Source organism: Palaemon carinicauda, chromosome 20 (assembly GCF_036898095.1).
Source record: "Palaemon carinicauda isolate YSFRI2023 chromosome 20, ASM3689809v2, whole genome shotgun sequence".
Taxonomy (NCBI): domain Eukaryota; kingdom Metazoa; phylum Arthropoda; class Malacostraca; order Decapoda; family Palaemonidae; genus Palaemon; species Palaemon carinicauda.
Window position 1 is genome coordinate 12,973,876 of NC_090744.1, and position 13,718 is coordinate 12,987,593.

General features: G+C 39.1%; 1 long non-coding RNA gene across 2 annotated transcripts in view; it reads right to left on the reverse strand.

The window, feature by feature from the left end:
- Positions 1–2,076: 2,076 nt before the first annotated feature.
- Positions 2,077–13,718, reverse strand: part of LOC137660154 (uncharacterized) — a 43,732-nt gene continuing 32,090 nt past the window's right edge. For both annotated transcript variants that reach the window (XR_011047639.1, XR_011047640.1), the window contains exons 5-6: positions 7,867–8,111; positions 2,077–4,820 (exon numbers count right to left, since the gene is read on the reverse strand). This is a non-coding gene — a long non-coding RNA (uncharacterized lncRNA). The remainder of the gene's footprint in view (positions 4,821–7,866; positions 8,112–13,718) is intronic.

Genomic DNA, 13,718 nt, shown 5'->3' on the forward strand with positions numbered 1-13,718 from the left:
CGGAATTAGCTGCCTTATCAAGGGATCCAGGCCACATAGAGTTCCTTCCGTCAGGAGAGGTCCTCCTCTCCCCAGACAAGGTCTTCTTGGCCAAAAATGAAGACCCTCAGAATAGATGGTCCTCCTGGAAAATCATCCCTCTCCTTCAGGATCCTTCCCTATGCCCGGTTACCACTCTAAAGTCCTTTCTATCAAGGACTTCCTATAAGACCTCGGGACCCTTGTTCATCAGGGAGCGGGGAGGGACTATAACTTTGAAAGGGATCAGACAACAGATCTTGTATTTTATTAAACAGGCCAATCCAGAGTCTTTTCCTCACGTCCACGACATTCGGGCGGTAGCGACCTCAATAAATTTTTTCCATCATATGAACTTTACAGATATCTCTAAATATACCGGATGGAAATCCCCCTCAGTGTTCAAGCGGCACTATCTTAAACAATTAGAGGCCCTTCAACTCGCTACCGTAGCTGCAGGGAGCGTGGTATCCCCCGGACAAATTCCTTCTAACTAATCCCTGAATCCTATATCTTCCACCTTCTTCCTCTTACCTGCCTCACTTACAGTTCCTACCTGAGTTCGGTTTGTTGTATCACACCCATGGGTGTTCCTAGTTCGTAACATTGCCATTTTATTATCATTGTTCAATTTATTCTTCCATACGAACTGTATTTCTTTAGTGTTCAAGTGTATGTAATTTGTTCCAGTGTTTGACCTTAATTGGTTTTGTTTTAAGTTAATGTTCTTTTGTCTTCCCTTCCTGGGATATTATACCTTATCATGCTGATGTTATTAAAGACGTCCGTCTTCTACGTTAACTTTTGATTAAACCACTGTTTGTTATGTTGTTTTTTATTCGTTCCCGTATAGTTAATAAAGTTTGGGTTCGTTTTCTCTGGTACTATTTCACTGCGCGGCACAGGGATTGAGCCCAGAAAAGGGATTTTGACGAAGGAAAAATCTATTTCTGGGCGAGAGACCTGTGCCGCCCAGTGAACCCACCCTATTTGCTCCCCCCCTGTTCAGACCCCAAACTTAAGGGTGCTGTAAGGAGTGATGGGCAAGCGTGGGTTGAGTTAGTAGTACTGGTCTGCGAGGCAGGGGAGGTTGAACGGCACCTCACTATTGGGGGATTTCGAAGAGGAGAAATCTAAATGGTACGAGACCTCTGGTATTTCGCCCCAGTCTATACCGACACCATTAGGTGAGCGAGCTAGTTCAACCTAGCATTCCTTTACATTTTTTCTCTGGTAATATTAGCAGTTATATTCCTTTGAAATGGTGCTTAAGGAGCATTTCACTGGGCGGCACAGGTCTCTCGCCCAGAAATAGATTTTTCCTTCGTCAAAATCCCTTTTTTATCTGTATTTATGGAATACATGAGTGAATTTCCTTTATTTCTTATGGGAAAAAATTTCTAAAACATGATTATTTAATATTACGAGCTTGCTCTTGGAATAAAAATTAAAACTCGTACACTGGGGTACTACTGCAATCTGTAATAAAGAATCCTCTCCTTTCTACTTAGGGAAATAAGCACGAATGTGTTCTCATTCCAGGAATACATACAAACTTACGAGAAACTTAGAAATTCATCCAACAGCGTTCAAACCTCTCTCCCTATGAACTAATCATGAAAGACCTTCAAAGAAATCTTGATTACAAGCCTTTTCTTCTATACACACTTCTCAACTGATTGAACTCTTTGGAAGGATCTGACTAGGTCTCTATTCCAGTGGGGATTTTAAAGTCTCTGACTTGTCCTGATACAGAAGGGCCCCCCAACTCACAGTCGACTTGAAAACACTCGATTTAAAAACATTTAAGAGATACAAACAAATCAAACTGAAACTAATACAAATAAGATACAGAAATGACTGTAATAAAACAATATATCATTTGATACAGTATGTAAAAAGACATTTGTAGTAACCTGATATCTATTTCCTAAGAACACGACTATTTGTTGACTTATGTTACCTGGAAATCATAGGCACGGGTTTCAGGTTAAGCCTACCCTAGGACAGAATTTAACATAATTTGACTTATAAACAGCCCTTTTGGAACCAATTAAGTTTGTAAGTTAAGGACCTGTAATGGCAATCTGTGAAGCCAGATTAAAAAACCAGAGGGAAAAACAGTTATCACCGCTATGTAATAACCGTACATACAAACTGTCACAACATATAAATCAGAACGACTTCCAAGCTATTACTGAATAAAATTTCAGTTGTGGAATATATATAAACTTGCATAACAAGATTTATACAAAAAGAAAGTCTGGTATATGATAACAAACTACTGTATCAGCATATACTCCGAGAAAAACTATACCGACATATTTTGTGCCGATCAGTTAGTTTAAACGTGTTTAGAACCGAATTTACAATCGCAAGCTGCTTAGAGACTGAGTGGTACCTTTATCCTCTCTGACAAATCATTAATACAGGGAAAAATTAAAACCTTAGCAGACATTAATGATGGGCTAAAAGACACCCAAAATAGATGTATAAATATCATTTGAGGAAAATACTTTGACTTTTTTATATAAACCTATGATGGATAGTCAATGTTCTTATGGAAGGGATTTTGACGAAGGAAAAATCTATTTCTGGGCTCAACCTGTGTCGCTCCGTGAAATGCTCCTTATAAAGCACCATTTCTAAGGTATAAATACTGCTAAATATACCAGAGAAAAAAGTTGCATGGAATGCCAGGAATATACCCTGCTCGCTCACCCTTATAGGGTGTCGGTATAGTAACTGGGGCGAGTTAAAACCACTATAAGAGGTCCCTTACCAATTGGTCTATACACTTCACAGGTGACATCATCCTCTTACAAGCAAATACAGTACGGAAAACAGTGAGAAAATTAATAAATCAATATTGCCAATAACTGTGATACAGAGGCCATGACTATAAAATAAGTTTAGGGACCTTTTCAATTGAGCGAGGTGTTACCACTTCTGCAGTATATGTACAATATCAGACCCTATTAGAATCATTAACAGGCAAAATACATTTAAAAGTATTTTAGCAAAAGAGAAAAAACATTATCTATTTATACAGGTGAAAATATTTTTACAAAAGTCATTTATCACAGCTGAAGAGACTAAAAACCATTATCTATTTTCTACAAAATCTCCTTTCACATAAAAAGTATTCCTTCTAAGATTGAATTCATTCCAAAATTAAAACAGCAGTATTTTTAAAAGGGAAATTTCATAAAAACCTAAATGTATTCTGCCTATTAATAATGTTATAAAAATACCTAGTAAGCCCTAAAAATCAGATACAATTTGAATACACCTGAGGAACAGAATGCCAGGATGTCTGCTTAACATGGAGTACATAAATGCATGGAACTATAGGTGCTTGATGAGAATAATTCTTCATCTGTGACTAAGCCTGCATTCGTAAGTAAAGTGACCTTTGCAGATAAATTCTAAGTTCAATATACTGTTCTAAAGGTACTTTTTGCTCCTAAGTTCCTTTCAACAATACTGAACACATTAAACTTTAGAAAAATTCAACCGCGACGGCAACGAAACCTGAGCAGGTACTACGGAAACTCAATTAGAATTCTCCCTTCTGAAAATAATGACTTTTGCTATCCCTTCCCTTCAGCGTGTTTCTTGTTACTGAACGCGTTAAATCGTGGAGAAATTCAACTACGACCCTAATGAAACCTGAACAAGTACAGTACTACAGAAACTTTATGGAAAGTCTTCCTTCTAAAAATGACAATTATTGAAATAATTTGTATTTTTTCCTAACGATATAACCCTTTAGCTATTTATAGCAAAAGGTTTGTATCCCACATACGGAACTAACAATGATTTCACCAATCCCTGTATTTTATGACGCCTATAAAGTTATCTGTGATATATCATAACATAAAGCTCTTTTAGGTTTAAGTGTTTCTTACAGAGCTCAGACTAAAAGCATTGAAGGCTTTTATACATTTACGTAAACGGTCAAGTTTGACTTTACCCTTCTGATGAAAAACTGATAATCTCAAAAAGCTAAAACTTTTTATGAAAGAGTAATAACCTTTTGTTAATCCCTACAATTATGGACATCTAAGTCTAAATTCATCAAATAGAATTAGAACGAGATCGAATACCTTCAAGTTCACATACTGTATCTAAATAATATAAGTTAATTCATACAGTACATATCTTTCTGTATCTCCTATCTTCAGCGGATAAAACAAATGCTTTTCTACACATTCCCTTACAGGTCCTCAACTTGCAAAATTAATTGATCCCAAGAAGCTGTTTGTAAGACAAATTGTTTTTAAGTCCAATTCTTTTACATTTTGGACTAGTTTAGAGCTAACCTGAATTCCATACCTATGATTTCCAGCTACAAAACTCAACAAATAGTCAGGTTTCATATGAAATAAATATCAGGATATTACAAATGATATCTTGCTTACTGTATTAAATGATAAAATATTGTTTGATTGTAAGTTGAGGACCTATATATGAAGAGTTTGATTTAACTATACTGTACAGTATATAACATAAAAAATAGTTTACTCTTCACCACAAATGTACAGACTAAAGCTACAGACACCTGTTCCTCATTCTAATATACTTCTAAACAATACCTAATATTTCTCATACAGAGAATGATACATTCAATACAACTTTACGACTTTCCAAGTATTACGCTATTCTTTTCAATATGGCTTCTCTTTCCAAGGAGAAGGATCTGATGCGAGTTCTCGATGAAATTCTCGTCCTTGGGGATGCTGGAATTGGTGGGAATCTCTTCGGTGGATTCTCTTCATGCGGTCGTAACGCACCAACATCTGTAAGAGAAAATTACGATTTTAACATGTTATTCATTAACTGATTTAAAGTGATTATTATTATTATTATTATTATTATTATTATTAACTAAGCTACAACCTCTGTTGGAAAAGCAAGATACTATAAGCTCAAGGCCTCCAACAGGGAAGAATAGCCCAATGAGGAAAGGAAATAAGGAGATAAATAAACAATATAAGAAGCAATGAACAACCAAAATACAACACTTTAAAAACAATAATAATTTATTCCATGACTTTTCATACTACAAAAGGTCCTCAACTTTCAAAAATTCGGAGATACAGAGAAAAATACAACTGAAAATAACAAAGCTAAAGAAATACAGTAATAAGATATATCATTTAATACAGTTAGCAAAACGACATGTGTGATAACCTAATATCTATTTTATATGAAACGTGACTATTTGTTGAATTTTGTAGCTGGAACTCATAGGGATGGGGTTCAGGTTAGGTCTAAATTTCTCAAAAATTCAACTTACGGCAATTTGACTTTTACAAACAGTTTCTTGGCATCATTTAAATTTGTGTACTTGAATAGGTTAACCCTTTTACCCCAAAGCTCTTTGGAAATTTCCAACCCTTAACCCCCAGGCGGTTATTTTTTTCCCAGTACATTTTGCAGTATATTTTTTTTAAATTGCTCTAACAGCCTTAATTTTTGTCATAGAGAGGTCAAGTTGGTCTCAATCTCTTGAGAAATGCCTGAATTTTCTCAAAAAATTATCAAAAATATGAAAAAAAAAATTAAATAGCATTTTTATGCAAGGACGTACCGGTACATCCATGGGGGTAAAAGGGTGGGTTTTGTGAAACGTACCAGTACGTCCTTTGGGGGTAAAAGGGTTAAGTTTGTGTACTTGAATAGGTTAAAGTATGAAGACTAATGAGGTGAAAAATATCACACTAAAATAGCTCGTCATTTCAAAACATTGTAATAAAAACTGTGTTGATAAATTACTCAATAATATGAAAAACAGAATGAAGGACTCTTGGCAACATTAACAGTTACATTTAGGTGCTATTATATTATGCTATCTACCGTCAAATTTCTACTATAGTATGGTATCTACCACAAAGTATGTTATCTGCCGTCAATGTTAATCCTCCTGTTTGATGAGGATTATCAAACAGATTACTTACCACCTGTATGTTATCCTCATTGGACTTTAATGATAGTTTAATAATATTTATTGGATGGATAACATGGATGCTTAATTATAAACAGTTTGTAGGTTGGGTTAGGTTAGGTTAGATTAGGACATGGGTGCATAATTATAAGCAGTTTGTAAGTTAGGTTAGGTTGGGTTAGGTTAAGTTGGGTTAGGTTAGGTTAGGTTAGGTTAGGTTATCAAGTCAGTAGTGATCCTCCTTATTAGAGGCGGATTAGCAAGTAGACCGTACCCTTAGGGACTGATGGTGGGTATCATACTATAGTCAGAGAAGGGTGGTAGATAGCAAAATCGACGGTAGATAGCATACTATAATAACACCTACATTTACTCTGCTCAACTGTTACTGTTCACTTGCTTTTTATACAAAAACAACAAATGCAGCCATTTCTAGTCCACTTCAGAACAAAGGCATCAGTCATGTTAATTTATATCTGGGATTTGGCATGTTCTTATCACTGCATTGACCAGTGCGGATTGGTGACGGTGGGAGATTTTCATCTGATTGTTCACTGTAAACCAACCTAGTATGGGTGGCCCAGACTAGTACAGCTTTGCTGATCATGGCGATACCTAAACCCTTTCACGACATCAAGCTATTCCCACTCAGAAAGGGCTTTTTATAGTCATGAGCTAAAAAATTTCTTCTTACAATTTCATTATTATTCTTAAAATATAATTATTTCACTACAAACCAATTGCTCTACATTAACCCAATTTTCTAAGATTTCACCAGTCGTTTTTATCTCGAGCTTTTAAATCAATACTTCTCCATTCATCAGCTCCTGCTTAACAACACATAGTCCTCAGCCATGTAGGCCTGGGTCTTTCAACTCTTCTATTACTTATCCTAAAATATTTCATGTATCTTTATTCATTACTTATATACTGTATAGTTTACTTGCTATTCCCTTATTTCCTTTCATCACTAGACTACCTACCCTGATGGAGCCCATAGGCTTGTAGCATTTTGCTTTTCCATCCAGGGTCATAGCTTGGCTAGTAAGGGATAATGATTTCTGTGTAAAAACAAATACTCTAAAAGGCTGATTTAATCAATTTTTTTATTCCTTACCTAACAGATTTTTATATTTCTTAACCCTTTTACCCCCGGGGTATTTGGAAATTTCCAACCCTTAACCCCCAAGGGGTTATTTTTTTCCCAGCACATTTTGCAGTATATTTTTTTTTAAATGGCTCTAACAGCCTTAGTTTTTGTCATAGAGAGGTCAGGTTGGTCTCATTCTCTTGAAAATGCCTGAATTTTCTCAAAAAATTATCAAGATTATGAAAAAAATAATTTTTATAGCATTTTTTTGCAAGGACGTACCGGTACGTCCATGGGGGTAAAGGGATGGGTTTTGTGAAATGTACCAGTACGTCCTTTAGGGGTAAAAGGTTTAACGGATATGCCGGCTGAGGTCTGAAACGTTCATGAATGCAAGACGCGTGAGAAAAATGCAAACCTACACAATACAGTACCTTTAAAAATACCAGACTTAATAGAATTCATTTTTATAATCACATTTACAAAACTTAGCAGTCTAGAAATTAATCCTTTACAAAAAGAATGATATCTCTTAGGAACAAAATTACAGGAGAGGGGGGTTCCCAGTTCCCTCGTCCTGTCCCTTTTAGTCGCCTCTTACGACACGCAGGGATACGTCGACGTTATTCTAATTTATGTTATGCCCCTGGGGCCACAGGGGACATAACCCGGCTGAATCCCTGGAAAAGTTCCCTTTTGTTCCTTTTTCGATATCCACTACCCCCCAAAATTGGGGGGAAGGACTTGGTAAACAGACATAAAGAATTATCATTAGTCTACTGTTCATTAGTATTCAAATCCTTCTTACCTTTATTAGAGCGATGTAGATTGGTGTCTTGATATTTATCCAAAGACTGAACAACACAATGGTCTCGGCATTGGCCAATTGTAGAAGTCATGTTACATCAAGTCTTACACGTGTCAGAAAGGCCATCACACTGTGGAGTTGAGTGGGGAAATGATGAGCCACAGTGCCCCCGAGATGTGTTCATAACCATACAAACAGGCTTTCAGCTTCCTTCCTTTGCAGACATCCATCGTAGAGTTCAAAATCTGTGAAGAAAAGTATGAATTTTAGCATTTCTTGCATTAACTACTCTGAAGTCATTCAAATAATAATTTCATAATACTACTTATTCCTTAAATTCTTCTACTTAACATGAAGACTCATGAAGTTTTTAAGTGGAGATTCTCACAATCAAATACCCATCGCTTCGAAGTACTAATAAAAACTCTAGGTTGATAAATTACAACTCAATAACGTGAAAATTAAAATTAAGGATTCAGAAAAAGATAAGCTCACATATATCCAGCTTAACCCTTTTACCCCAAGGCTAATTGGAATTTTCCAACCCTTAACCCCCAGGGGTTATTTTTTTTTCAAGCACATTTTGCAGTATACTTTTTTAAATTGCTCTAATAGCCTTAATTTTTGTCCTAAAGAGGTCAGGTTGGTCTCATTCTCTTGGAAAATGCCTGAAGTTTCTCAAAAAAATTATCAAAAATATGCAAAAAAAAAAATGTAAATAGCATTTTTTTGCAAGGACGTACCGGTACGTCCATGGGGGTAAAGAGATGGGTTTTGAGAAACGTACCAGTACGTCCTTTGGGGGTAAAAGGGGTTAATAGTCTAAAGATTTTCTCCTTAAAATCACAATATCATTCTTAATGTATAATTATTTCACTAAAGACCAATTGCTTTACATTAACCCAATCTGGGGTAGCGGAAATATCCACATGCTAGAACTGCATAGAAGTCCAGTTTTCGAAGATCTAAGTATGTACTCAATACCCTGAGAACCTCTAGCGGTGAAACTGATCCTTCTCTACTCCAGAAATGAAATGCCATATGACATTAACCAACTATTACAGTACTACCGTAATACAACGGAAATACGCAAAATTACTCGGCACGCCATTGTATACAGGTGAAACAAAGGTGCAGAGTATGTACTTTAAACTACCTGACTTGAATAAGCTAATGCATGAAGAGTACATAGGTTTATTACTGAATTACTCACACACAATCAAATACAGACATATCAATGAGACCTGGACCAATATTCAGATATCATATCATTATCATCTCCTCTTAAGCCTATTGATGCAAAAGGCCTCGGTTAGATCTAGCCAGTTGTCTCTATCTTGAGCTTTTAATTCAATACTTCTCCATTCATCATCTCCTACTTCACGCTTCATAGTCCTCAGCAATGTAGGCCTGGGTTTCCAACTCTTCTAGTGTCTTGTGGAGCCCAGCTGAACGTTTGGTGAACTAACCTCTCTTGATGAGTGCGAGGAGCATGCCCAAACCATCTCCATCTACCCCTCATCATGATCTCATCCACAGATAGACTGGACTCAATTTAGATTCCTATCTGACTCCCATCTCAAAGGTTCTCTTGAGAGACACGAGAACTCGAGTGACGTCCCACGCCGGCGATTTGCATTCCCTAGGCAGAAAAGATTATTCGAAGCTCCCCATGAGCATAGACAATTCCCAAGAAGGGGAAACGTTTAATCCTATCCGTCTGAAGACTTGGCTTAAGGCTGAGAGGACGACTTTCCCCCTGGAGACTAGGATGAGCCTTTCCCGACAAACGCAAAGCAGGAAATCAGTCACAGAAGAAGGTCCACTTCCCCTGGTAGACTGCTACTGATGATCCTCACAAGTATCCAGACCTCTGTGCTGTGCCTCACAAAAACCCTTTCACTCGGACGACATGCTGGGTAGTTGCCAACCGCGATGAACGATAAAAGATACTGAGATGTGGTACCAATGCAGGTTGGGCTGACAGAGGAGGGTGGACCATAGGGGTAGTTCTCGCCATACCAAGATGCGGAGCATCAGAAAGTCTGGATAACAGTCGGCGTGTGCCCATCGGGATCATCCTTTCATACAATGTCGTCAATAGTCTCTTAATTGGTCAGCAAATCCAAAAGAAAAGTGGGAAGGCGAACGCATTCATGTTATTCAAGGGATATCCAAAAGTATCCTCTAATGATGCCGACAAGTCTAGATTTGACAAGAAAAATACTTGTAGCTTCTTGTTCATCAGTGTAGCAAGCCCCAAAGTTCAAGAAGCCTTACCACCGAGCAGAAATGTGAAAACTATTCCGATACTACCATATGTCCCTGGGGAATAAGCGTCTCTTCAAGCACAGGAATGAACCTAGCTGACAGCTCTACTGCGTCGTCAGCCTCGCAAACGTTAATCTGCTTTCCTAACTTGCAAAGGGTTTGAAACAGTGTCCCCTTGTTTGTTTAAGTAGGCCACTACAGTAGTGTTGTCGTCCATCAGCACCACTGAATACCCAATCAAACACTATTATTAACCTTGCAATAGTAGCAGTGCTGCTTCCATTTTCATATCTCCAAGGTAGTGTAGATCCTGAGGTGTGTACAGCCCCTCCATCCTTGGATGCATCTGTGAACATCAGTGTTTCCAAAGGTGAGGAATCTAGTGGAGTTTTCCTAATGAGTTTCTCGTCCTTCAGCCACCAGACTGCATCGTCCCGTACTTCCAAGCAGCCCAACCAATTCTGACCATTGTCACTTAATGGATGTCAATTCTCCCTTGATGGGAGCCTCAGTTGCCTTCCGAAGGTCACTGTACTCGCTGTCGGCAAAACTTACAGAGATGATGACTGCTTGTACAGAATACTGCCACAGTTACAACCAGGTTTACCAGGACAAATCTGCCCGTCACCTTGTACAGTCTCCCTACAATCAGACGCACAAATCAAAGAGCTCTGCTCCACATGGGCTTGGACTGAATCTTTTTTGTAAATCTTTTGTATGTAGATATTTTTTTGTCCAATAAACATCATTACCATTATTATTATAATTATTATTATTACAGTATATTATCATTATTTTTAAAAAATGAGAAAACAGTTTATGGAGCAGCAGAGTACATCTGTACTGTGAGTACTTGGTTGCCTTTTGTTTGGGTGGAGCTTACCCTCCACCTGCCAGAAACAACTACTGCCTTGTTTTAAAATGTTATTTTCATTAGTAAAATAAATTTTTGAATATACTTACCCGGTGATCATGTAGCTGTCAGGTCTGCTGCCCGACAGAAAAAACCTACGGGCGAAATACGCCAGCGATCGCTATACAGGTGGGGGTGTACATCAACAGCGCCATCTGTCGAGCAGGTACTCAAGTACTTCATGTCAACACAGAACCAATTTTCTCCTCGGTCCACTGGGTCTCTATTGGGGAGGAAGGGTGGGTCCTTTAATTCATGATCACCGGGTAAGTATATTCAAAAATTTATTTTACTAATGAAAATAACATTTTTCAATATTAAACTTACCCGGTGATCATGTAGCTGATTCACACCCAGGGGGGTGGGTAGAGACCAGCATACATGTTAACATTAAAAGCTAAGTATTTCGTATTTCATTTTAGCAGTTATTCAAAATAACAAACATAAAATTAATAAGTACCTGGTAAGGAAGTCGACTTGAACAATTACTCTGCCTTTTTAAGTACGTCTTCCTTACTGAGCCTCGCGATCCTCATAGGATGCTGAGCGACTCCTAGGAGCTGAAGTATGAAGGGTTGCAACCCATACTAAAGGACCTCATCAAAACCTCTAATCTAGGCGCTTCTCAAGAAAAGAATTTGACCACCCGCCAAATCAACCAGGATGCGAAAGGCTTCTTAGCCTTCCGTACAACCCAAAAACAACAATAAAAAACATTTCAAGAGAAAGATTAAAAAAGGTTATGGGATTATGGGAATGTAGTGGTTGAGCCCTCACCTACTACTGCACTCGCTGCTACGAATGGTCCCAGGGTGTAGCAGTTCTCGTAAAGAGACTGGACATCTTTAAGGTAAAATGATGCGAACACTGACTTGCTTCTCCAATAGGTTGCATCCATTACACTCTGCAGAGATCTGTTTTGTTTGAAGGCTACTGAAGTTGCGACAGCTCTAACTTCATGTGTCCTTACCTTCAGCAAAGCATGGTCTTCCTCATTCAGATGAGAATGAGCTTCTCGAATCAAAAGTCTGATATAATAAGAAACTGCGTTCTTCGACATCGGTAAAGAAGGTTTCTTAATAGAGCACCATAAAGCTTCTGATTGTCCTCGTAATGGTTTAGTACGTCTTAAATAGTACTTAAGAGCTCTTACTGGGCATAGGACTCTTTCTTGTTCATTTCCAACCAAATTGGACAGGCTTGGAATCTCGAACGATTTGGGCCAAGGACGAGAAGGGAGTTCGTTTTTGGCTAAAAAACCAAGCTGTAAGGAACATGTAGCCGTCTCAGATGTAAATCCAATGTTCCTGCTGAAGGCGTGTATCTCACTGACTCTTTTAGCTGTTGCTAAGCAGACGAGGAAAAGAGTCTTCAAAGTGAGATCTTCAAGAGAGGCTGATTGAAGCGGTTCGAACCTTGCTGACATAAGGAATCTTAGTACCACGTCTAAGTTCCAACCTGGTGTGGCCAACCGACGCTCCTTCGAGGTCTCAAAAGACTTAAGGAGGTCCTGTAGATCTTTGTTGTTGGAAAGATCTAAGCCTCTGTGATGGAAGACTGCTGCCAACATGCTTCTGTAACCCTTGATCGTGGGAGCTGAAAGGGATCTTTCCTTCCTTAGGTATAAAAGGAAGTCAGCTATCTGAGTTACAGAGGTACTGGTTGAGGATACTGATTTCGACTTGCACTAGCTTCGGAAGACTTCCCACTTCGACTGGTAGACTTTGAGAGTGGATGTCCTCCTTGCTCTAGCAATCGCTCTGGCTGCCTCCTTCGAAAAGCCTCTAGCTCTCGAGAGTCTTTCGATAGTCTGAAGGCAGTCAGACGAAGAGCGTGGAGGCTTGGGTGTACCTTCTTTACATGCGGCTGACACAGAAGGTCCACTCTTAGAGGAAGTGTTCTGGGAACGTCTACTAGCCATTGCAGTACCTCGGTGAACCATTCTCTCGCGGGCCAGAGGGGAGCAACCAACGTCAAACTTGTCCCTTCGTGAGAGGCGAACTTCTGCAGTACTCTGTTGACAATTTTGAACGGGGGGAACGCATAAAGGTCTAAATGGGACCAATCCAGAAGAAAGGCATCTATGTGAACTGCTGCTGGGTCCGGAATCGGTGAGCAATAATTTGGGAGCCTCTTGGTCATCGAGGTTGCGAACAGATCTATGGTAGGCTGACCCCACAAGGCCCATAGTCTGTTGCATACATTCTTGTGAAGGGTCCACTCTGTTGGGATGATTTGACCCTTCCGGCTAAGGCGGTCTGCCATGACATTCATGTCGCCTTGAATGAACCTCGTTACTAGGGATATGTTTCGATCTCTTGACCAGGTGAGGAGGTCCCTTGCGATCTCGTACAACGTCATCCAATGAGTCCCTCCTTGCTTGGAGATGTACGCCAAGGCTGTGGTGTTGTCGGAGTTCACCTCCACCACCTTGCCTAGAAGGAGGGACTTGAAGCTTCTCAAGGCCAGATGAACTGCCAGTAGCTCCTTGCAGTTGATGTGCAACGTTCTTTGATCCGTATTCCACGTGCCCGAGCATTCCCGACCGTCCAATGTCGCACCCCAGCCCGTGTCCGATGCGTCCGAGAAGAGAAGGTGGTCGGGGGTCTGAACAGCCAGTGGCAGACCCTCCCTGAGGAGAATGTTGTTCTTCCACCAAGTCAGTGAA